The sequence below is a fragment of the Rattus norvegicus genome, chromosome 1 (genome assembly GCF_021556685.1).
Source record: "Rattus norvegicus strain SHRSP/BbbUtx chromosome 1, alternate assembly SHRSP_T2T, whole genome shotgun sequence".
NCBI lineage: Eukaryota > Metazoa > Chordata > Mammalia > Rodentia > Muridae > Rattus > Rattus norvegicus.
In genome coordinates, this window is record NC_141534.1 from 34,131,197 (window position 1) to 34,156,258 (window position 25,062).

General features: G+C 44.9%; 1 long non-coding RNA gene across 1 annotated transcript; it reads left to right on the forward strand.

Moving 5' to 3' along the window:
* Positions 1-241: 241 nt before the first annotated feature.
* LOC147996676 (uncharacterized) lies at positions 242-23,152 on the forward strand. Its single transcript, XR_015654408.1, has 2 exons — positions 242-554; positions 22,784-23,152. It is a non-coding gene; the product is annotated as an uncharacterized LOC147996676 (long non-coding RNA).
* The last annotated feature ends 1,910 nt before the right edge of the window (positions 23,153-25,062 follow it).

Here is a 25,062-nt window from a genome sequence, read left to right on the forward strand (position 1 = left end):
CACCTCCAGGTAAAGCAGTTAAATGAGCTCCACCAGGGCAGAATGATCTCAAATGAAAAGCAAGCCCCACATTTCTTTCTGAGTGCTCAACATAAAACTAAATACACAGCTTGAAGGCACTGGCTAATAGGCTTGCTTTCTTCTGCTGAATTGCACGGTGCATCCTGCATTTGCATCTGGTGAAGCTGCAGGAACAAGGCGCAGAAATGCATGTGTCAGTGTCAGCATCTACGCAGCGGTCACTGTTGTGAGGTGAAGCTGTTAATGTGCCATGAGCCTGATAACCTCTGTCTGGAGACCATCATATCTGAGTCCAGTCAGAGAAAATGCAGAAGCTCTGCTGTGTCTCTTCCTTTGATGGAAAAAATGCAGAAAGGATGCTACCTGCTATCAAGGCACTCGATGAAGCATTGACACCATATTACTGTCAGGCAGTTTAACCCTGCTGATAACTATTGATGCTGTGCTGGAGGCTAGGGTACTTGCCTGGAGTTCCTGCAGAATCCTACCAGCCCCCAAACTGATCTTCAAACCTTACTTCCTACACCTCGGAGGTAAGCACAGGATGAATGCATCTTACAGCTCTGGGGTCCTTTTGGATTATCCCTTTTTGTTCTGCCACGGACACCCCCATCAGTATCTGCCCTCCCCGTTACCCCTGCTGAGGCTCAGCTGCAGATATCAGTGGATGAGCAGATAGTGTGCTGTGTGCTCGAAAGCCATCTAGGTCAAGTGTGGGAAAGGACTGTGCTGTGGTTTCTGATTATGCATGATAAAATGCCACGATTCCTGCCCACTCTGATGTTTATATGGGCTCATTTGCAGCTCGTGTCCATCTGAGAGAGCACCAGAGGATACTGGTGAAGGCTCTTAGATTTGAGGAATTCAAGGAAAGAAACCTACTCAGGATGGGGCTAAGAAGCTCCAGGAGGAAGCCAGGTGGTAAGAGAAGCCATTGTGCAAGCCTGTACCGAGACCCTGCTGGGCGGGTATTCCTACAAGGTCTCCATTCCATCAAGGACATCTTCATGCAGACAAGGAACACAGGCAAGACTGGAGTGGATGCCTGTGTGAGATCCTCCCTTTGTCCATTCTACTACAATCTCGTAATTACAGCTACGTGCATCTTTCCAGGGAGTCTGAGACTGGCTTCTCCCTGTGGCAGGTGTATTGTTAGAGGTATCCTAAGAAGCCTCTATAAGGTAGGGTTAGGACAAAGGGGTCAAGTTTCGAAGGAATAGTCAGACTTGGTTAGTGCCTTTAACAGTGGCTCTGATGCTGTTTTATGTGTATGCACCGAGTCCCGGAACAATCAATTTCCACCTTGGCCTGGTCCTGGTCCGAGAGCAGTCACAGAATAATGAAGTCAGTGCAGCAGCTGCCTTCACACCCTAGTTAGCAGACACCTTTAACAACAGCCATGCAAACATAACATGAGCTTTTTTAGTACTTTATAAGGCTTTTGGAGAAAAGCAACAGGGAAAACTACAGGTGAAAATTCTTTTGATTTTAATATCTTTTAGGCTGACAAACAACTGAAAATGATAGATTATTTCACCGTGCCATCCTGATTTCCATTAAATAAGGAAGCAATCTCAATTAAGAGTAACTCAACTCTTTTCCTGGTCTATAAAGTGAATTTCTAATTTTCCTTGAATGTGCCTATGTATCACCAAATATGGGCAAAAGATGGACATGTGTTGATGTCTGATCATGGAGATTCCACTTTGTTAAAGTATCTGCACCAGAAATTGGAAACAATTTTAAAAGACTTAAAAAAATGTATGTTTTGACCAGGAAATTGTTAACTCTTAAACATAAAATAAATGTAAGAATTTAATCTAGATAGCAATCATATATATTCCAGATTATATACACATGCATTTTAGGTACAGCACTCTTTTTTATTATTGTTAAATTATTTTATTTACATTCCAAATGTTGCCCCCCCTTTCAGAATCCCCTAAGTTCTTCACCTGATACCCCTTCCCTTTGCTTCTGAGCAGGTGCTCTCACCTCACCCACACCAATATCCCTCTTCCCCGGTGCATTAAGTTTTTACTAATAGATTTACTAAGAGGATTAAGTGTATCCTCTCCCACCAAGGCCAGACAAAGCAGTCCTCCATTATATATGGTTGATGGCTTAGTCTCTGGGAGCTCTGAGGGGTCTGGGTTAGTTGATACTGTTGTTCCTTCCCATGGGGTCACCATCTCCTTCAGCTCCTTCAATCCTTCCCCTAACTCTTCCATAGGGGTCCCTCACCTTAGTCCAAGGGTTGGTTGGCTGTGAGTATCTGCATCTGTCTCAGTCAGGTTTTGGTAGAGCCTCTCAGAGGACAGCCATGCTAGGCTTCTGTCTGTAAGCAAAACATGGCATCAGTAATAATGCCAGGGTTTGGTGCCTACTCATGGGATGGATCCCAAGTCAGAGTGGTCACTGGACTGCCTTTCCTTCAACCTCTGCTCCAACTTTGTCCCTGCATTTTCTTTAGTCAGGAAAAATTCTGGGTCAAAAATTTTGAAGGTGGGTGGTTGGTCCTATGCCTCAACTGGGGGCTGTTGTGTTTGCCCTGGTGTTATCTGTATTTTGATGCTAATTCCACTGCCCCAAGGACAGCTGCCTAGTCACTTACTCAGGACTCAGGTGACTTCATCAGAACCTTCTCCCCATTTAATTTGTAAAATACAAGTGAGGGCAGGTACGGGATAGAAGGTGGCCTGCCATTGGATGAGAAGGAAGGATGGGTGGGAGAAAAGTTCGAAGGAAGAGGAGGAGACTGGAATAGAAAGGGGAGAGACAGAAGGGACAGAGAGTAGTCATGGTGGAGAGAAAATGGAAGCTGAGATTAAAATTCCACTCTGTGTATTTACAGGTTATTATTAATGTTCTTAAGGGATGGATGTGTACTGGGCTTTGTATGTTCAGGTGGGCAATTCTATCTTATCAATTGGGTGAAAGGTTATTGTGTTGTGTGTTCTTTTATGTGATGGTTTGAGTGTAGGAAAGTGTGCAGCGGCTGGAGACACTGGGCTGCCATGGGAGTTGTGATGTGTGTTTCTGGCATGGAAACTTGCCTTGGGAACTAAATAGGTAGAGAGATCGCTGCCAGGCTCAAAGAGAGGCCTTTGGCAGTGTGATATGGGATGGAGCAAAGTGGGTGAGAGGCTTCACTGACTGAGATTAATATATCTTGGGGGTACTTCGGTGCAGACCTAGTGGGGATAAAAAGACAGTATTTTATTTTTTATATTTTTACAAAAACAGGGGGCCATGTCTATCTACAGAAGGTGGTCTCTTCAGGTTCTATCTCCCCACTATTAGGCATTTCGGCTAATGTCATCCCCATTGAATCCTAGGAGCCTCTCACATCCCAGGTCTCTGGGACTTTCTAGAGATTGCCCCCAACCCTCACCCCACTAAAAAATGAAATAAGAAATAATGTCTCAACCTAAGAGTATGGCAAAGTAAAGAGCGATGCATTGTGGTCTTCATTGTTGCAGAAGACAAAATAGCTCAAGGCTCAGCTTTGCTCACTTCCTGAAAGGATGGGTGTTGTAACTTCTAGTCTGGAACCTTTGAGAAAAATGGGTATTTAATCAAAAGAAAGATAACATTGCTTATAGGTTAAAAAAAAAAAGAAAAAGAAAAATACAACCAATTATTTGTAACACTTACTGATTTTTCTTTCTTGTACTTCCTTAACTTCCCCAAGTCTATATATGTCTGCATTGTACCTCAGCAATCCATATGCCAAGCTTTATGCATAGTATTTACAAAGTATTTGCTGATGTTTAGCAGCTTTCTAGGTGATCCTTGGTGTTTAATTATAGCAGAAATGTAGAGGGTACAACTGTTACTCTGCTTCAATACAGGCATACCCCTTAAAACCATTGCCACATTAAGACAGCAGCACAGCTGTCTGCACAGAAAGTGTCATCCTGTCCCTAGGTACCCCACCCCCACCCCGCTCTGCCACACCTCAGTATCTAAGCAACCACTGATCTCTTCACCACTCTCTCACTGCAACTGAATGACCAGGATCTATCATGTAGCCCAAGGGAGTCTCAGCTTATTCTATATTCTGGAACATCCCAATAGGCCATTGGTTTTCATTACTCACAAATCCATTGTATAGGTGAGGGAATTTGCCTCTCCTCCTGTGGATGGGTATTTGGAGAGCTTCTAGGTTGTGTTTATTTTAACTAAGCCAGTAACAGCATATGACTTTTTGCATACTCCCAACTCTTCCAGAAAATGTCTAAGAGCAGAATGATGGAGTCCTTTATCCTTTGCAGAACTTTCCACCTTCAGCTCTAAAAGTCCCAGACTGTGTTGTGCTACCAACAAAACTCAGGCTGTTGCACCCTGGACAGTACTTAGAATGTCCAGGCTTTAATTTTTTAAACCATTGTAATGTGTCATGATACTTGCCCCCTCCCTATCACCAGTGCACCCAGGGCTTTAAAAACATACCCCAGACCTTTCACACTGATTGTAAGTTGAATTTGGCTAATGATTAGATCAAGTGGACAATTGATCTACTGTCCATATATCCTTATGAAGCACGTGCTAGACAGGAAGGGAAATGTTTCTACTCTCACTGTGAGGTCAGAAGACTCTAGACAGAAGTTACAGGAAAGCATTACTATAGAGAAGTACCACTCTGGAGTACTGATGAAAACATTCTACACAGCAGGGATCATCTATAACGCATGGATTTCATGCATCTTGAGGTAGGCATGGTGGCTCATGTCTGTAAGCCAAGCATTAGAGGGCTGAGGTACAGGAAATGCTGAGTTGGAGGTCAGTCTCCACTACACAGTGAGTCCCAGGTCACTCTGGGATGCACTGAAGGCCCAGTCTTAAGAAACATAAAATCACACATTATCAGGAACAGCTAAGGTTCATTTTAGAAAATTGTTTTTTAAAATGTGTTTTTAATTGAGCTACAATTACATCACTCTCCCTTCTCCCTTTACTCCATTCAGACTCAGCTACCCTTCCCTCAAACCCCTTCTGTGTCACCCCCACACACTCTCAAGTTGATAGCTTCTTTTAAAATTATGGCCACATACATAAATATGCAAGGATCTGCACAAGTATATAAGAATGCCGTCTGATGTGTCTGTTTTGGTTGTATGGTTTCAGGGATGAACATCCTGCACTGGAAAACCAGTAAGGGGGCTCACACCTAGGAGAGGCTAATTCTATTCTCCTTCTCCCCACTGTCTGAGTGGCCCATAGTTTGTTGTTTAGGGGTGAGACACCTTGAAAATTTCCCCTTCTGTGTTAACATACTCATTACTAATATTGTTATTGTTCTGGTCTTATTTATGTACCCACTTCTAGGACAGACTGTTTCCACAGACAACCTCCTGGAATTCTGGCTTTTGCAATCTTTCTGCATGTTCCCAGAACTAGGAAATTCAAGATTTATTTAAAACCCGCCCCTGTTATGCAACTGAGGAGTAAAGACTATGTTACAGAAAAGATCATTAGAAAGAGGCCACCATTCATTCCTCACAACAGTCCTCAGGAAGCTAGGAGTGAAGTAAAGTTGACAAAGCTGCACCTAGGAAACCACCTCCTGAGAGCATCCTGCCCCAGGAAGGTTCTTGGGCTTTCCCTCAGCAGAAGGAGAGAAGCTGGTGTACTGGGGTACCACTCAGCATTGCTCTGAAGACTTTAGAGCTTTCCACAAAGGAAGAATAGGAGATACACTGTGATTATGGAGGACCCACCATCCTCAGCATCAGTGAGTGTCCTGCATTTCCAGGAAAGAAAACTCCTGAGCTGCACCGGGAAACTGAGCAATGAACCAATAAGCCAATGAAAACATGTACATAAAAGCCACATTGTAGCTCTGGAGTAAACAAAAGCAGCCACGATTTAACATAGAAACACCATTTTATAAATAACGTCTCCCTTGAAAGACAGTAGAGCAATACAAAAGGCATAAACTCCTGCAAGATGGAAACTATAAACTACTGGTGAAGTTTTGAAAATCCAGATAAATGATAGATATCTGGACCACATTTTTAGACCCAAACTCTAGAGATGTGAACTCTCCCTGTGCTGCTGTGTAGATTTTTACTCACTGTCAGAGATTTCTATCACCACGTGGATCGCCCAAAGATCCAGAAGTATAGAACACACCTTTTCTTTACAAAAACAAAGCAAGCTGGGTGTGGTCATGCATGCCTTTAATCTCAGCACCCAGGAGCCAGAAGCAGGAAGATCTCAGAGAGTTACAGGTCAGCCAGGGCTATGTAGTGAGACCCTGGCTCAAAACCCAAAAGAACAGCATGGCCAGAGTAAAACTAGACTACCTTAAGATACGCTGCAAGGCTACAACAGTCAAGACAGAACCATACTGGTGTAAAGTTGTGTTTACAAATCAGGGGAACAGAATGAAGTCCAGAACTAGGCTATGTGTGTGGATGCTCTAATGCCAACCCAGAGGTGCCTCAGCAGAGATTGGGTTGTGTGGTCTCAAACACTGGGAGACAGTATTGTGTGAAAAAGAAAATAAGTTATGTCATGGTTCGCATCACACCAAAGCCTGACGTGGAGTGAATCTTAAGTTTATTAGTAATTCATGCCAGTCCCTGGTCCCCCATCACTCATCTTGTCCCACTTTCTGCCTGCTGTCCAAGCCAATACTAACAATCTTGGCTATACTACACCTTAAATGGAGGGGAATTTTTCTTAGCTATGACATCAGCAGATTAACTCACAAGGACTGGACTTCATAAAAATCAATCCATCTTGTCTTGAAATGCACCCAGAAAAAGAAAGTCATGACACAGACTGGGAGAATCTATTCCTCAGTCTCACATCAAGTACAGTCCTCATGCCTTAAAAGTAACAGACCTTACAAGTTCGACAACAAAATCATCCAAATATTAACAAGAAAATCACTTATATTTTAAATCAAGAATTCAACAAGTATAAAGGACTATTTTCTCGCTTTCTTCACCTGCTGTTATAGTTGGTATCAGAAGTCAGAGACTGTACTCTTAATGCTTGAGAAGTTGGAGATCCATTTGCTAAAAATTCTCTCTTAAATCTTGTAAAAATGTCAGAAAGCAAAGCAGACAGTGCGTGCCTCTGCCCTGCGACGCACTGATACTTTTCCGTATTTAAGAACGGAAGACATGATCCAAACAAAATACAACTGAATTCCTGAGGGCAACATTTGAGTACTGTATACTCAGTCTCCTCTGCAAACTTGATATGAGTGTACAGTACTCAAATGTTGCCCTCAGGAATTCAGTTGTAGTTTGCAGAGGAGACTGAGGCCATGAAGTGGAGGGACAGGAGTGACCTGCTCATCAGCTGATAAAGGTCATAGAAACCCTGGGGGACTTGCAAGGGTTCTGAGGTTAATGAGGGAGGAAGAGATAGGCTGAGGGGTCTTCTGCTGGACTACAGAGACGTCTCCATGAGCAAGATAACATTGATTTTGACTGACTGGTGTAACAGCTTGATGAAGGCCAAATGGGGAAGTGGGCATGCAGGGCACTGTCAGAGCAGCAGGCATGCAGGACACTGTGAGAGAGTAGTGGGCATGTAAGGCACTGTGAGAGAGCAACGGGCATGCAGAGCACTTTGAGAGAGCAGTGGGCACACAGGACACCATGAGAAAGCAGTGAGCATGCAGGGCACCATGAGAGAGCAGTGGGCATGCAGAGCCCCGTGAGACAGGCAAGGAGATGGCAGATGCCACAGGGATACATCAGCAAAGCAGCACAGCTCTAATCTCTTTCCTCCCTTGTTATGCTCATGTGTAGCTGTGATGGTTTGCATATGCTTGTCTAGGGAGTGGCACTATTAGAAGGAGTGGCCTTGTTGGAGGAAGTGTGTCACTGTAGGGGTGGGCTTGGAGACCCTCCTCCGAGATGCCTGAGGATTCTCAGTCTGTTCCTGGCTTCTTTCGGGTGAAGATGTAGAACTCAGCTTTTCCTGCACCTGAATGCTGCCATGCTCCTGCCTTGATGATAATGGAATGAACCTCTGAACCTGTAAGCCAGCCTCAATTAAATGTTGTCCTTAATAAAACTTGCATTGATCATGGTGTCTGTTCACAACAATAAGACAGAAGTTGGTACAAGGGAGTGGGCATTGCTATGATAGGCCTAATCATGCTTTTGTTTGGAAGACCGTGGATTTTGGGACTTTGGATTTGGAAAGCATTGGAATGCTTTAAATGGTGCTTTGTGGGCTATCTTAGTAGGAATTTGGAAGTCTTTGCTATTGAGAGTGATTTGAATTGTGCAGGACTGACTCTGAAAAGCTCTCAGGGAGAACTTTCCCTCAGGATGGAGACCCTCCAACTCTAATGACCAGACCCAGACACCACAGGATGCAATCAGCAAGAGGATTTGGTTTATTGTCGGGATACACAGGCACAGGCACCTGCGGGCGCTTCAGTCACTCGGGGGACTGGCGCGCCCCACGGAACCAAGGATGGGCTTTTATAGGATTTTGGGGAGCAGAAGCAAGCATACAGAAGCAGATGCATGGTTACAGGGATATAATTGGTGGATTTTAATATGGCAAGGGTTTAGCCCGGGGGCAAGTTTCCTAGCTATCTTCCTGAAACATAACGGCTGACTCGGCCCCCCAAGGGTTCAGCCCGGGGGCAAGTTTCTTAGCTACCTTCTTGAAACATAACCGCTGACTCGGCCCCCCAAGGGTTCAGCCCGGGGGCAAGTTTCTTAGCTACCTTTTTGGAACATAACGACTGACTCGGCCCCCCACCAGGGTGTGGGACCTCTCCCGGGGCTTTTTTTTCATTGTCAGGTGCTCAACTGAAGTCGTCCTGTTGCCAGGCCTTCAACCAAACACATCCTGCTTGGCAGCCGCTGTGTACTCAGTGTTCTAACCTTTCCCTGAACCAGTCATCTTAAGTACAGCCTTTTTTTTTTTTTTTGGTTCTTTTTTTCGGAGCTGGGAACTGAACCCAGGGCCTTGTGCTTCCTAGGTAAGCGCTCTACCACTGAGTGCCTTGCAAAATGGCGTTACTGCTGCTAAGCTGGGGTCTTTCATTCCCCCATTTTTTTTTTGCTAACTTTGAGTGAAATCTTTCACTCGACTTGGTCAAGAAATTTCTGTCTGGTGGGGGCTTATTCCCCCACTGACTCTAGGCCACAAAAGGGCTAGGAGGAGCCACGTAGGAGTTTTAACTTTAAGGGGTTTGGAGTACGCTGAACTCTCCATGTCTGGGGTGTAGTGTTGTGATTAGTCAATTCCTCAGACCGGACTGCCTTGACGTATGGTGCGTGGATCTAAGCCGAGACTCCGTCTACCTTTAGGGCAGTCGGGGTAGTCAGGAGGACGGTGTAGGGTCCTTTTCACCGTGGCTCGAGATTCTTGGTCTGGTGTCTGTGCACCCACACGGTGTCTCCAATCTGGAACGGTTGTGGCACCACCGGATGCTCAAGCTTGTCCTGGTAAGCAGCGGCCAAAGGTCTCCAGACGTCTCTCTGCACAATCTGTAGGGCCTATAAATGGGCCCTCAGAGAAGGGCTGTCAGCAAAATCAGCAATGTTTGAATCAAAGAAATGGACAAATGGGGGTGGTGTTCTATATATTATTTTAAAAGGAGTTAGACCAAGGGGGCCCGGGGTATTCCGGGCCCGATATAGAACTAGGGGAAGGAGAGCCACCCAATCCTTTGAGCCAGTTGCAAGCGTAAGTTTGGATAAAGTCTCCTTAATTGTTCTATTCATGTGTTCTACCTGACCTGAACTCTGGGGTCTATAGGCACAATGTAATTTTTAATCAATCCCCAGCAATTTGGCCACCAACTGACTTACTTGGGAGACGAAAGCGGGCCCGTTGTCCGACCCCAACGCTTGAGGCATGCCATACCTGGGAAAGATTTCCTCGAGGAGCTTCTTGGTGACCATTTTTGTAGTCTCGTGCTTCGTGGGGAAGGCTTCGACCCATCCTGAGAAGGTGTCTACAAACACTAGGAGATACTTGTATCCATATATACCTAGTTTAATTTCAGTAAAATCAATTTCCCAATGGATGTCGGGACGGTGTCCCCTAGGACGAACTCCTTGTCCAATCATGGTCCTTCCCGGGTTAACCTGAGCGCACGCTTTGCAACTCTCAGTCACCTTTTGTATCGCTTTGTCCCGATTTAAAAAACACAGATTTATCTCTTCCCGATCTAGTAAGGTTTTTATCTTCTTAAACCCCAAATGGGTTAATTTATGTAAAAAGGAGATCAATTCAAAAGTCCTTTGTAGACCCACTGTTTTAGTTGAGGGTGGTAGATGGCCCCCATTTTTTAGGAGCTCTATGTCCTCATGGGCATAAACCCAACTGGTTTGTCCCACTGGTGGGGGCGTGGGTTGGTCTGGGCTATTTAAGGGCAAGATTTGTTTGCTCATGGCCGCTTCTCGCGCCATGGCATCGGCCAGCCGGTTTCTTCGTGCCTCTGGGTTGTGCCCTTTCTGGTGTCCTGGACAATGTATAATACTCAGTCTTTTGGGCAAGAATAGGGCTTCTAAGAGGGCCAGAATTTTAGCCTTATTTTTAATATCTTTACCCTCAGATGTGAGCAGCCCCCGCCTCCGGTAGATCTCCCCGTGGATGTGTGCCGTGGCAAAGGCATAACAGCTGTCTGTATATATATTTAGCCTCTTACCTTTTGTCATCTTGAGCGCCTGAGTCAAGGCGATGAGTTCAGCCCATTGTGCGGAGGTACCAGCAGGCAGGGCTTTCGCCCAAATCACTTTGTCCTCCATAGTGACCGCAGCTCCAGCCTTTCGCTCTCTCTCTGCCAAGAAGCTGTTGTCATCCGTGTACCATGTGTGTTCAGCATTCTGAAGAGGCTGGTCCGATAGGTCCGGCCTGGTTCCATGTACTTCTGCGAGGATTTGTAGGCAGTCATGCTGTTCTGCCTCCTCTGGTAGAGGAAGCAAGGTGGTAGGATTGAGGGCGACTACGGGCCCAAACTGAACCCGTTCTGCATCCAGTAACAAGGCTTGGTGCGAGAATTAGAGAGCCAGCGGTCTGGGGGCTGCTTTACCAAGGCCTCCACTGCGTGGGGTGCTAGGATGGTGAGTGGCTGTCCCAAAGTCAATTTTTCAGCGTCCTTGATCAGGACAGCAATAGCAGCCACCATCTTTAGGCACGGTGGCCAGCCGGAGGCCACAGGGTCCAATTTCTTAGACAGGTAGGCCACAGGGCGTTTTCAGGGTCCCAACCTTTGTGTTAGGACCCCTTTAGCATACCCCTGTTTCTCATCGATGAACAGTTCAAAAGGTTTGCAGGAGTATGAGGGTGGGATGCTGAACCCTAAAGTCAGGAGCAAATTGTAAGGGTTTGGAACAGTCGGATGAATATCTTCTACCCTCTTGTTGACCTCTCTCAAGTCTTGTACTGGCCTATAATCTCCAGTGCCGGGTTTCTTAACAGGCAGAAGAGGCGTATTCCAAGGCGACCGGCAGGGGACTAGGATGCCTTGATCCAGAAGCCTCGTAATGTGAGGCCTTATATCTTGATAAGCTTCATGTGACAGGGGTATTGTTTTATGGAGACTGGAGTTGTAGTGGCCTTTAACTGTATAATTAAGGGGGGCTGTTGGAGCGCCAACCCCATCCCACCAGTCTCTGCCCAAGCCAGTGGAAAATTCGTGACCCAAGTGTCTATTTCTAGGGATTGTGGCTTGTCCTGTCCCGGTTCATATAGTCTATATTCATCCTCTAATTGTAGGGTTAGAACTTGAAGGGGAGTTCCGTGGGGGCCAGTTATTCGGGCCCCTCCTTCCTCAAAATGAATTTGTGCTTTTAGTTTGGTGAGCAGGTCACGGCCCAGCAGAGGGTACGGGCAGTCCGGAACATGTAAGAAGGAATGGGTCACCTTACCGGTAGCCAGCTGAACCCGGCGGTCCGTAGTCCATCGGTATTGTTTTTCACCAGTAGCTCTTTGTACCCAGGCCGTCCTGTAGCTGAGTTGTCCTAAAGCTTGGGTGAGGACTGAATGCTGGGCTCCTGTGTCTACCAGGAAAGTAACCGGCTGCCCCCCAACTTTAAGCGTTACCCTGGGCTCAGGGGGGGAGGGGCTCCTGGCCCTGACCTCCCTAATCTTTATCTAGAGCCAAGAGGGAGGTTCGTGGTCGAGGCTTTCGGGGTCCTCCAGGCTTCTTGGGGCACTCTCTGGCCCAGTGTCCTTTCTCTTTGTAATAGGCACATTGATCTTTATCCAGCTTCAGCCCCTTTCGAGCTCCCCCCCTATCTCCCTTCCTTTTTTGGCCCTGAACTATGGCGGCCAAGATTCGACTCAATTCTTTGTTTCTTTTTTATCTCTCTCTTATTAAAAATCTTTTCAGCTTCTTTAAGTAAATCCTGTAATGTATAGCCCTGTAAATTTTCTAACCTCTGTAACTTAGTCCTGATATCTGGAGCAGCCTGCCAGATGAAGGACATAGAGACACTCGTCATTTGTCCTGGGTCATCTGGGTCATAGGGAGTGTACATACGGTAGGCCTCCTTAAGTCTCTCTAGAAAGGCGGAGGGAGTTTCTCCTGCTTCCTGTAATACCTGTTTTACCTGAGCCTAATTAGTAGGGCGTCGTATAGCCCCTCGGAGACCCGCTAGAAGCAACTGGCGATAAAGGCGTAGGTATCCCTTACCTTCAGCTGTATTAAAATCCCAGTTTGGTCCTCAGGCAGCTGGGTGGGACACCCATCATCTCCCAGAACATGCTTTCTGGCCTCTAGGAACACTCTTTGTTTTTTTTTTTTTTTTTTTTTTTTTTTTTTTTTTTTTTTTGAGGTTAAGAGGGCCTGTAAGAGCTGTTGGCAGTCATCCCAAGTAGGCTGGTGGGTAAGTAAAACAGATTCTATTAGGTCAGTGAGTGCCACCGGATCTTTGGAGAAAGAAGGGTTGTTTTGTTTCCAATTGTAAATGTCAGCTGCTGAAAACGGCCAGTACTGGGTCTGGCCACCGGTTCCCTGTCTAAGTGGGAAAGCCTGGGAGGTTGTATCTGGCATCACCTCGCGCTTATTGCGCAATCTCCCTGCGACAGGGGAGAAACCCTTATCAGACTGTGGCCCGGCAACTGATCTGGCCGGCGGCTCTGCCTCCTCCGTTTTAGCCGGGCCTGTCAGAGAGAAGATCTATGAGAGGGGAGTTTGGGTCTGCCGGGAGGACAGGTTTCTTAGAAGGCTCTGATTTCACAAAGGTAGAGACTCTCCCATGTTAGTTCTAAGGAAGATTAGGACACAGAGAAAACAAACAACACCAACAGTCAAACAAACAACAGACAGGCGTGCTGCACGGCTTTGGTACCAAACTGAAAGCAAAAAGTCAGATGGAGGTGGCAAAGGTCCGGGGCCCTCTGAAAGCCAAAAATACAGACAGAGGTGCCGTTAGTCTGGATCTTTCTCCTCTAACCAGAGTCCCAGATTGGGCCCCGAAAAGTCGGGCCCTTAACACCCTTGGAACGTCTTCCAGGGCTGCGGGGCGAGAAGTCCGAGCTCGTCAGCTCCTTCTTCGTCCCGCCCAAATTCCAAACAACCTGGCTGAGCGCTCACAGAACAGACCTGGCTGAGCGCCCACAGAACAGACCTGGCTGAGCGCTCACAGAACAGACAGAATAGGGCAGAACGAGACAGAATCAGACAGACGCCGGCCGGCTTACCTCCCAGTGGGTGGTCGGTGGTCCCTGGGTGGAGGATCTCCTTTCCCGGCCAATGCACCAAATGAAAAGCTCTCAGGGAGAACTTTCCCTCAGGATGGAGACCCTCCAACTCTAATGACCAGACCCAGACACCACAGGATGCAATCAGCAAGAGGATTTGGTTTATTGTCGGGATACACAGGCACAGGCACCTGCGGGCGCTTCAGTCACTCGGGGGACTGGCGCGCCCCACGGAACCAAGGATGGGCTTTTATAGGATTTTGGGGAGCAGAAGCAAGCATACAGAAGCAGATGCATGGTTACAGGGATATAATTGGTGGATTTTAATATGGCAAGGGTTTAGCCCGGGGGCAAGTTTCCTAGCTATCTTCCTGAAACATAACGGCTGACTTGGCCCCCCAAGGGTTCAGCCCGGGGGCAAGTTTCTTAGCTACCTTTTTGGAACATAACGACTGACTCGGCCCCCCACCAGGGTGTGGGACCTCTCCCGGGGCTTTTTTTCATTGTCAGGTGCTCAACCGAAGTCGTCCTGTTGCCAGGCCTTCAACCAAACACATCCTGCTTGGCAGCCGCTGTGTACTCAGTGTTCTAACCTTTCCCTGAACCAGTCATCTTAAGTACAGCCTTGCAAGATGGCGTTACTGCTGCTAAGCTGGGGTCTTTCAACTCAAGAGGTTTCAGAGGAAAAGAATTTCAGTATGTGCTATAAAGACTGCTTTTATGGTATTTTGGTGAAGAATGTGGCTGCTCTTTGCCCTTGTCTGAAGAGTCTGACTGAGGCTAAGGTGAAAAGACTCAGATTAATTGCATGGACAAAGGAAGTCTCAGAAGTGCCCATCATAGACTTTGTTCTCTAGGTAAGTCTCAAGAAGAGCATTTTAATGAAAAAGGGAAGTTGAGAAAGGAAAAATACAAAATATATGGTTCGAGTACTAAGGGGACACCCAGAAGTGAAATGGAGCTGAATCCTGTGTTCAAGAATATTAAATTGCATTAAGTAATGACCTTGGGGCAAGATCCCACCCAGCTAAGTTAGCTCCAGGCAACTTCGTACAAACCTTTAATCCCAGGAGACAGGCATGCAGATCTCTAAATTCAAGGTCAATCTACAGAGCAAGATCCAGGACAGCCAAGCTTAGGCAGTGAAGGAGTTAGAAATGTAATAGAACAAGGGGTTCATGTTCCAGCTCCTATAAGCAGCAGAATTCAGCAGCTTTGCCCATGTGTCTCTGGTATTAGATTTAAGAGAAGAAGGAGACTATTGGGACAATTGATACTGGTTAGCTAAGCGAAGAAAGAGATCAGCATCATTGACATGAAATCTTCTGGAAAGTGGTTTTTGAGAGATGCCAAGGTTGTACCTCGTGCTGTGGCTGGAGTTGGTAGTGTGTAAAAGTCACCCAGGTGGTACTGGTTTTAAAGATATAAAGGGGTCATGAGGGACAGCTGAGCCTGGGCACTGTGAGAGGCCATGGAAGGCCATTGATGAAGGTACACCCTCAGTTGCAACTGATGGCCAAGGACTGAAGGGGTCATGCAAAGGAGTTTAGGCACCATGAAGAGAGCCTGAGAGGCTATTGATGAAGCCTAGTTGCAATAGAAGACCCCAGTGTAGTACCATAGGATGATCACCAAGAACAGCTGAGACAGTGGAGTGGATCAACCTGAATGTTGCAGTCGGCAGAACTAGAGTAATGAAGCCAGGCCTTTGGAGGATCATGTGTGGATCCAAGACATTGAAACAAGTTGTCTTGGAGACCCAAAGATGTTAAAGATGCCAGAGCCATGGGCTATCTGCTGAGGAAAGCTGCTAGCAGGGAGTGGAACCAGCTCAGGAGAAAGAAGTTTGTTACAGTCAACAAAGATGAAAATCTGAAGACTGCTTTGACATCAGACATGAAGATGGCAGAGTTTTAATTTTGCCCAGCTGGTTGCCTGTCTTAATTCAGGGATTACCATTAAGTGATTGGATGGATCTCAGAAGAGACTTTGAACTTTGGACCTTTTTTTTTTTCATTGTTTTAAATGGTATATTTTTTATTTTTTATTAGATATATATTCTTTACTTAAATTTCAAATGTTATTCTCCTTCCCAGTTTTCTTTCTATAAGGACCTATCCCCTCTCTTCCCCATCCCCCCCCTATAGGTATTCCCCCCATATATTCCCTTTATTGACCGCCCCATATGCCCCTGCACTGGGGGCAGGGTCCAACCTTGGCAGGACCCAGGGCTTTCCCTCTACTGGTGCCCCAACAAGGCTATTTATTCTCTACTTCATATGCAGTTGGAGCCCTGGGTCAGTCCATGTATAGTCTTTCTGTAGTGGTTTAGTCCCTGGAAGCTCTGGTTGGTTGGCATTGCTGCTTTTATGAGGTAGCAAGCTCCTTCATCTCTTTCAATACTTCCTCTAATTCCCTTCAAGGGGTCCTGTTCTCAGTTCAGTGGTATGCCACTAGCATTGACCTCTGTATTGGACAAGCTCTGGATGTGTCTCTCAGGAGAGATCTATATCTGGTCCCTTTCAGCATGCATTTTATTTATTTATTTATTTATTTATTTATTTATTTATTTATTTATTTTTTATTAACTTGAGTATTTCTTATATACATTTCGAGTGTTATTCCCTTTCCCGGTATCCGGGCAAACATCCCCCTCCCCCCTCCCCTTCCTTATGGGTGTTCCCCTCCCAACCCTCCCCCCATTGCCGCCCTACCCCCACCAGTCTAGTTCACTGGGGGTTCAGTCTTAGCAGGACCCAGGGCTTCCCCTTCCACTGGTGCTCTTCCTAGGATATTCATTGCTACCTATGAGGTCAGAGTCCAGGGTCAGTCCATGTATAGTCTTTAGTTAGTGGCTTAGTCCCTGGAAGCTCTGGTTGCTTGGCATTGTTGTACATATGGGGTCTCGAGCCCCTTCAAGCTCTTCCAGTTCTTTCTCTGATTCCTTCAACGGGGGTTCTATTCTCAGTTCAGTGGTATGCTGCTGGTATTCGCCTCTGTATTTGCTGTATTCTGGCTGTGTCTCTCAGGAGCGATTTACATCCGGCTCCTGTCGGTCTGCACTTCTTTGCTTCATCCATCTTGTCTAATTGGGTGACTGTATATGTATGGGCCACATGTGGGGCAGGCTCTGAATGGGTGTTCCTTCACTCTCTGTTTTAATCTTTGCCTCTCTCTTCCCTGCCAAGGGTATTCTTGTTCCCCTTTTAAAGAAGGAGTGAAGCATTCACGTTTTGATCATCCGTCTTGAGTTTCATTTGCTCTAGGCATCTAGGGTAATTCAAGCATTTGGGCTAATAGCCACTTATCAATGAGTGCATACCATGTATGTCTTTCTGTGTTTGGGTTAGCTCACTCAGGATGATGTTTTCCAGTTCCAACCATTTGCCTACGAATTTCATAAAGCCATTGTTTTTGATAGCTGAGTAATATTCCATTGTGTAGATGTACCACATTTTCTGTATCCATTCCTCTGCTGAAGGGCATCTGGGTTCTTTCCAGCTTCTGGCTATTATAAATAAGGCTGCAATGAACATAGTGGAGCACGTGTCTTTTTTATATGTTGGGGCATCTTTTGGGTATATGCCCAAGAGAGGTATAGATGGATCCTCAGGCAGTTCAATGTCCAATTTTCTGAGGATCCTCCAGACTGATTTCCAGAATGGTTGTACCAGTTTGCAACCCCACCAACAATGGAGGAGTGTTCCTCTTTCTCCGCATCCTCGCCAGCATCTGCTGTCCCCTGACTTTTTGATCTTAGCCATTCTCACTGGTGTGAGGTGAAATCTCAGGGTTGTTTTGATTTGCATTTCCCTTATGACTAAAGATGTTGAACATTTCTTTAGGTGTTTCTCAGCCATTCGGCATTCCTCAGCTGTGAATTCTTTGTTTAGCCCTGAGCCCCATTTTTTAATAGGGTTATTTGTTTCCCTGCGGTCTAACTTCTTGAGTTCTTTGTATATTTTGGATATAAGGCCTCTATCTGTTGTAGGATTGGTAAAGATCTTTTCCCACTCTGTTGGTTGCCGTTTTGTCCTAACCACAGTGTCCTTTGCCTTACAGAAGCTTTGCAGTTTTACGAGATCCCATTTGTCGATTCTTGATCTTAGAGCGTAAGCCATTGGTGTTTTGTTCAGGAAATTTTTTCCAGTGCCCATGTGTTCCAGATGCTTCCCTAGTTTTTCTTCTATTAGTTTGAGTGTGTCTGGTTTGATGTGGAGGTCCTTGATCCACTTGGACTTAAGCTTTGTACAGGGTGATAAGCATGGATCGATCTGCATTCTTCTACATGTTGACCTCCAGTTGAACCAGCACCATTTGCTGAAAATGCTATCTTTTTTCCATTGGATGGTTTTGGCTCCTTTGTCAAAAATCAAGTGACCATAGGTGTGTGGGTTCATTTCTGGGTCTTCAATTCTATTCCATTGGTCTATCTGTCTGTCTCTGTACCAATACCATGCAGTTTTTATCACTATTGCTCTGTAATACTGCTTGAGTTCAGGGATAGTGATTCCCCCTGAAGTCCTTTTATTGTTGAGGATAGCTTTAGCTATCCTGGGTTTTTTGTTATTCCAGATGAATTTGCAAATTGTTCTGTCTAACTCTTTGAAGAATTGGATTGGTATTTTGATGGGGATTGCATTGAATCTGTAGATTGCTTTTGGTAAAATGGCCATTTTTACTATATTAATCCTGCCAATCCATGAGCATGGGAGATCTTTCCATCTTCTGAGGTCTTCTTCAATTTCCTTCTTCAGTGTCTTGTAGTTCTTATTGTACAGATCTTTTACTTGCTTGGTTAAAGTCACACCGAGGTACTTTATATTATTTGGGTCTATTATGAAGGGTGTCGTTTCCCTAATTTCTTTCTCGGCTTGTTTCTCTTTTGTATAGAGGAAGGCAACTGATTTATTTGAGTTAATTTTATACCCAGCCACTTTGCTGAAGTTGTTTATCAGCTTTAGTAGTTCTCTGGTGGAACTTTTGGGATCACTTAAATATACTATCATATCATCTGCAAATAGTGATGTTTTGACTTCTTCTTTTCCGATCTGTATCCCCTTGACCTCCTTTTTTTGTCTGATTGCTCTGGCTAGAACTTCAAGAACTATATTGACTAAGTAGGGAGAGAGTGGGCAGCCTTGTCTAGTCCCTGATTTTAGTGCGATTGCTTCAAGTTTCTCTCCATGTAGTTTAATGTTAGCAACTGGTGTGCTGTATATGGCTTTTACTATGTTCAGGTATGGGCCTTGAATTCCTATTCTCTCCAGGACTTTTATCATGAAGGGGTGTTGAATTTTGTCAAATGCTTTCTCAGCGTCTAATGAAATGATCATGTGGTTTTGTTCTTTCAGTTTGTTTATATAATGGATCACGTTGATGGTTTTCCGTATATTAAACCATCCCTGCATGCCTGGGATGAAGCCTACCTGGTCATGGTGGATGATTGTTTTGATGTGCTCTTGGATTCGGTTTGCCAGAATTTTGTTGAGTATTTTTGCGTCGATATTCATAAGGGAAATTGGTCTGAAGTTCTCTTTCTTTGTTGTGTCTTTGTGTGGTTTAGGTATAAGAGTAATTGTGGCTTCGTAGAAGGTATTCGGTAGTGATCCATCTGTTTCAATTTTGTGGAATAGTTTGGATAATATTGGTATGAGGTCTTCTATGAAGGTTTGATAGAATTCTGCACTAAACCCGTCTGGACCTGGGCTCTTTTTGGTTGGGAGACCTTTAATGACTGCTTCTATTTCCTTAGGAGTTATGGGGTTGTTTAACTGGTTTATCTGTTCCTGATTTAACTTCGGTACCTGGTATCTGTCTAGGAAATTGTCCATTTCCTGAAGATTTTCAAGTTTTGTTGAATATAGGTTTTTATAGTAAGATCTGATGATTTTTTGAATTTCCTCTGAATCTGTTGTTATGTCTCCCTTTTCATTTCTGATTTTGTTAATTTGGACGCACTCTCTGTGTCCTCTCGTTAGTCTGGCTAAGGGTTTATCTATCTTGTTGATTTTCTCAAAGAACCAACTTTTGGTTCTGTTGATTCTTTCTATGGTCCTTTTTGTTTCTACTTGGTTGATTTCAGCTCTGAGTTTGATTATTTCCTGCCTTCTACTCCTCCTGGGTGTATTTGCTTCTTTTTGTTCTAGAGCTTTTAGGTGTGTTGTCAAGCTGCTGACATATGCTCTTTCTTGTTTCTTTCTGCAGGCACTCAGCGCTATGAGTTTTCCTCTTAGCACAGCTTTCATTGTGTCCCATAAGTTTGGGTATGTTGTACCTTCATTTTCATTAAATTCTAAAAAGTTTTTAATTTCTTTCTTTATTTCTTCCTTGACCAGGTTATCATTGAGTAGAGCATTGTTCAATTTCCAAGTATATGTGGGCATTCTTCCTTGATTGTTATTGAAGACCAGTTTTAGGCCGTGGTGGTCTGATAGCAGGCATGGGATTATTTCTATCTTTCTGTACCTGTTAAGGCCCGTTTTTTGACCAATTATATGGTCAATTTTGGAGAAAGTACCATGAGGAGCTGAGAAGAAGGTATATCCTTTTGCTTTAGGATAGAATGTTCTATAAATATCCGTTAAGTCCATTTGGCTCATGACTTCTCTTAGTCTGTCTACATCTCTGTTTAATTTCTGTTTCCATGATCTGTCCATTGATGAGAGTGGGGTGTTGAAATCTCCCACTATTATTGTGTGAGGTGCAATGTGTGTTTTGAGCTTTAGTAAGGTTTCTTTTACATATGTAGGTGCCCTTGTATTTGGGGCATAGATATTTAGGATTGAGAGTTCATCTTGGTGGATTTTTCCTTTGATGAATATGAAGTGTCCTTCCTTATCTTTTTTGATGACTTTTAGTTGAAAATTGATTTTATTTGATATTAGAATGGCTACTCCAGCTTGCTTCTTCTGACCATTTGCTTGGAAAATTGTTTTCCAGCCTTTCACTCTGAGGTAATGTCTGTCTTTGTCTCTGAGGTGTGTTTCCTGTAGGCAGCAGAATGCAGGGTCCTCGTTGCATATCCAGTTTGTTAATCTATGTCTTTTTATTGGGGAGTTGAGGCCATTGATGTTGAGAGATATTAAGGAATAGTGATTATTGCTTCCTGTTATATTCATATTTGGATGTATGGTTATGTTTGTGTGCTTTCATTCTCTTTCTTTTGTTGCCAAGACGATTAATTTCTTGCTTCTTCTAGGGTATAGCTTGCCTCCTTATGTTGGGCTTTACCATTTATTATCCTTTGTAGTGCTGGATTTGTAGAAAGATATTGTGTAAATTTGGTTTTGTCATGGAATATCTTGGTTTCTCCATCTATGTTAATTGAGAGTTTTGCAGGATACAGTAACCTGGGCTGGCATTTGTGTTCTCTTAGGGTCTGTATGACATCAGTCCAGGATCTTCTGGCCTTCATAGTTTCTGGCGAAAAGTCTGGTGTGATTCTGATAGGTCTGCCTTTATATGTTACTTGACCTTTTTCCCTTACTGCTTTTAATATTCTTTCTTTATTTTGTGCGTTTGGTGTTTTGACTATTATCTGACGGGAGGTGTTTCTTTTCTGGTCCAATCTATTTGGAGTTCTGTAGGCTTCTTGTATGCCTATGGGTATCTCTTTTTTTAGGTTAGGGAAGTTTTCTTCTATGATTTTGTTGAAGATATTTACTGGTCCTTTGAGCTGGGAGTCTTCACTCTCTTCTATACCTATTATTCTTAGGTTTGATCTTCTCATTGAGTCCTGGATTTCCTGTATGTTTTGGACCAGTAGCTTTTTCCGCTTTACATTATCTTTGACAGTTGAGTCAATGATTTCTATGGAATCTTCTGCTCCTGAGATTCTCTCTTCCATCTCTTGTATTCTGTTCGTGAGGCTTGTATCTACAGCTCCTTGTCTCTTCTTTTGGTTTTGTATATCCAGGGTTGTTTCCATGTGTTCTTTCTTGATTGCTTCTATTTCCATTTTTAATTCCTTCAACTGTTTGATTGTGTTTTCCTGGAATTCTTTCAGGGATTTTTGCGATTCTTTCAGGGATTTTTGCGATTCCTCTCTGTAGGCTTCTACTTGTTTATTAATGTTTTCCTGTGTTTCCCTAAGGGAGTTCTTCATGTCTTTCTTGAAGTCCTCCAGCATCATGATCAAATATGATTTTGAAACTAGATCTTGCTTTTCTGGTGTGTTTGGATATTCCATGTTTGTTTTGGTGGGAGTATTGGGCTCCGATGATGCCATGTAGTCTTGGTTTCTGTTGCTTGGGTTCCTGCGCTTGCCTCTCGCCATCAGATTATCTCTAGTGTTACTTTGTTCTGCTATTTCTGACAGTGGCTAGACTGTCCTATAAGCCTGTGTGTCAGGTGTGCTGTAGACCTGTTTTCCTCTCTTTCAGTCAGTTATGGGGACAGAGTGTTCTGCTTTCGGGCGTGTAGTTTTCCTCTCTACAGGTCTTCAGCTGTTCCTGTGTGCCTGTGTCTTGAGTTCACCAGGCAGCTTTCTTGCAGCAGAAAGGTTGGTCTTACCTGTGGTCCCGAGGCTCAAGTTCGCTCGCGGGGTGCTGCCCACGGGCTCTCTGCAGCGGCAGCAACCAGGAACACCTGCGCCGCCCCCTCTGGGAGCCCCAGCGCACCAGGGTTCCAGATGGCCCTTGTTGTTTTCCTCTGGCGTCCGAGATGTGTATGCAGAGTGCAGTCTCCTCTGGTTTCCCAGGCGTGTCCGCCTCTCTGAGGGTTTAGCTCTCCCTCCCACGGGATTTGGGGGCAGATTACTGTCTATCTGGTCCGTTTCCCTCAGGTTCCGGCGGTGTCCCAGGCAGGTGTCCTGCCGCTCCTGGACCCTCCCCCACGGGAGCCCAGAGGCCCTACACAGTCTCCTCTTGGGCCAGGGATGTGGGCAGGGGCGGGCAGCGCCGGTGGTCTCCTCCGCTCTGCAGCCTTAGGAGCGCCCACCTGACCAGGCGGTGAGGTCTCTTTCCCACAGGGCCTGGGAGCAGAGAGCCGCTGCGGGCCGGGATCCGCGGCTGTGGGACCCCCCGAACTTTGGACCTTTAACATTGTTGATACTGCTATAGACTATGGGAACTTGGGAAGTTGGACTAAATGTACTTTTTTATTATGCTTTGTTTAGGTATGGCCTCCATAGACTCATGTGTTGGAATAAGCCTATGGAAACGAGGGAGTGGACTGTGATGGTTTGCATATGCTTGGCCCAGGGAGTGGCACTATTAGAAAGTGTGCCCTTGTTGGAGGAAATGTGTCACTTTGGAGACCCTTCTCCTTGCTGCTTGAGGATGCTCAGTCTGTTCCTGGCTTCCTTCAGGTGAAGATGTAGAACTCAGCACCTCCTACACCATGCCTGCCTATATACTGCCATGCTCCCGCCTTGATGATAATGGAATGAACCTCTGAACCTGTAAGCCAGCCCCAATTAAATGTCATTTATAAAACTTGCATTGATCATGATGTCTGTTCACAGCAATAAAACCCTAAGACAATAGCCATATTCAGTGTACATGTTTACATGGGATGATTGTGCATTTGCATACATTACAGATGCATATATAAATCTTAGTCTATAATGAAACATATAATCATTATAATCTATAATTGTGAATATGTAATATATATTTGTTTGTGTCTATAAAGTCTAAATACGATATATATATATAAATACATCTATATATATAAATACATCTGTACACACATATGTATGTATATATTAATGTATAAATATGCACCTGTACAAATTGTGATGCTGGTATTTCACCTATGAAATGCAAAACAGCATGCCGTGCTGAATGGCCCATCACAGCATATTATGGTGGCCTGCTGCACTCCATCCTCACTGTTTACCATCATGCCTTGGGATCCTTGACCCGTCCAGCGGGTCCAGTTATTCAGGGTTCTGAAGGGACATTACCCTTGAGCCAATGTGGGGCGAGAGAAGGAGACCAAGCAAGATTCTATTGTCAAGGTCTCGTTTGTTGGGATGAACGTTACAGCTTTTAAGGCTTTCAGGTAGGGGGAGTGACCTTTGTGAAACACGAAGGAGGGGGAGATGAGGGTATAGGCAGTGATAGCTGGAGGCAAAGAGGTCAGGTGATGAGGTCAGGTGGTAGATGATGAGGTCAGGCAGTGGAGACACCGGGTGTTGACTCAGAAGATAACTGATTTTTGCTTAGGCTGAAGCATCCCGTGAATGTTATCTTCCTATGCCGTAAATTCATGGGAGAGGCTTTCATCCCACAGTCTCAAGGCTTTATGGCAGTCATCTTAGAGGAGTATGTGTAGCCAAGAGTCACGTAGCCACTTTGAGCTATACAGTCACAAAACGGCCAGGCCCAAATCCAATACGGCTCCCTCCAGATCCTTATGAGGACGTGTTAAGTCTCCTGAAGGCATGCTTCTGAGAGTTAAGAAGGGGCTAACATTCATTTAAACTCGTGTCCCCAGTTCACTCCACATCTCCTTTTGTTCCCTCTTCATGATGTGGAGGAATGGAGTATGAAGGTTACTTATGGTTGGATGCATTGATGGATACTTGTGGATGTGTCAAGAGTCTGGGCTTCATTGTACAGTATGTGTTAGTTCATCAAGGCAGTGCATCCAGTGGAATAAAGTCAAACCCAGCTGTGTTCAGGTAAAGCCACTGCTGTTAGAAGATTCGTTCATGTAAACAGACATTGAGAGAGCATCGACTACATTCCAGGCATTTCCTTAGGTGCCGGAAAAAGTACAACAGACAGAAGTATTTGCTGAAGAGCAGAGAGACAGGGATAAATGAGGCCCATCACATGTGAAGCATGTCTGTCTCGTGAGGGGGAAGGACCTTAACAGAAGAAACAAGGGATGTTCTGACTTTAAATAAGGAGCCAGGTTGTCCCCCAAGATGGCATGAAGAACAGGCCATGTGATTCAATGAAGGCAGAGTTTTCTAAGCAGAGGGCCCAGCAGGACAAAGGCCATGAAACAGGACTGAGCACTTCAGCCTCAGCACAGCACACTGACTGCAAGGATTCTCTCAGAGCAAATATGACAGGGTGACCCTCCTTGTAAAAACTGTATACAAAGTTTTTGTTCCCAGATGTACAAGTACAGACATTTCAAAGACGTTCAGGGTTGGAATGTTCAAGCCACATTGTTTCTTGAGCCTAAGTGTGTGTCTCCTTTTCTTCCATGTGCTGCCATGCGCCCTGTATCCGTGGAAAATATTCTCACACTATTTTATACATGTGAGTTAGTTTTTCACATACATGACACAATGGACAACAGTTAGTCCTAGATCCTGGTCTAAATCAGTTTAATACACCAGGCCTGACCAGCAGAGCTCTTTGATCCTCAGTTGTCCTATTTGTGACACAGAATGATACCTCTCCTGTTTACTAGTTTTTCTGAACACTGTTCCAC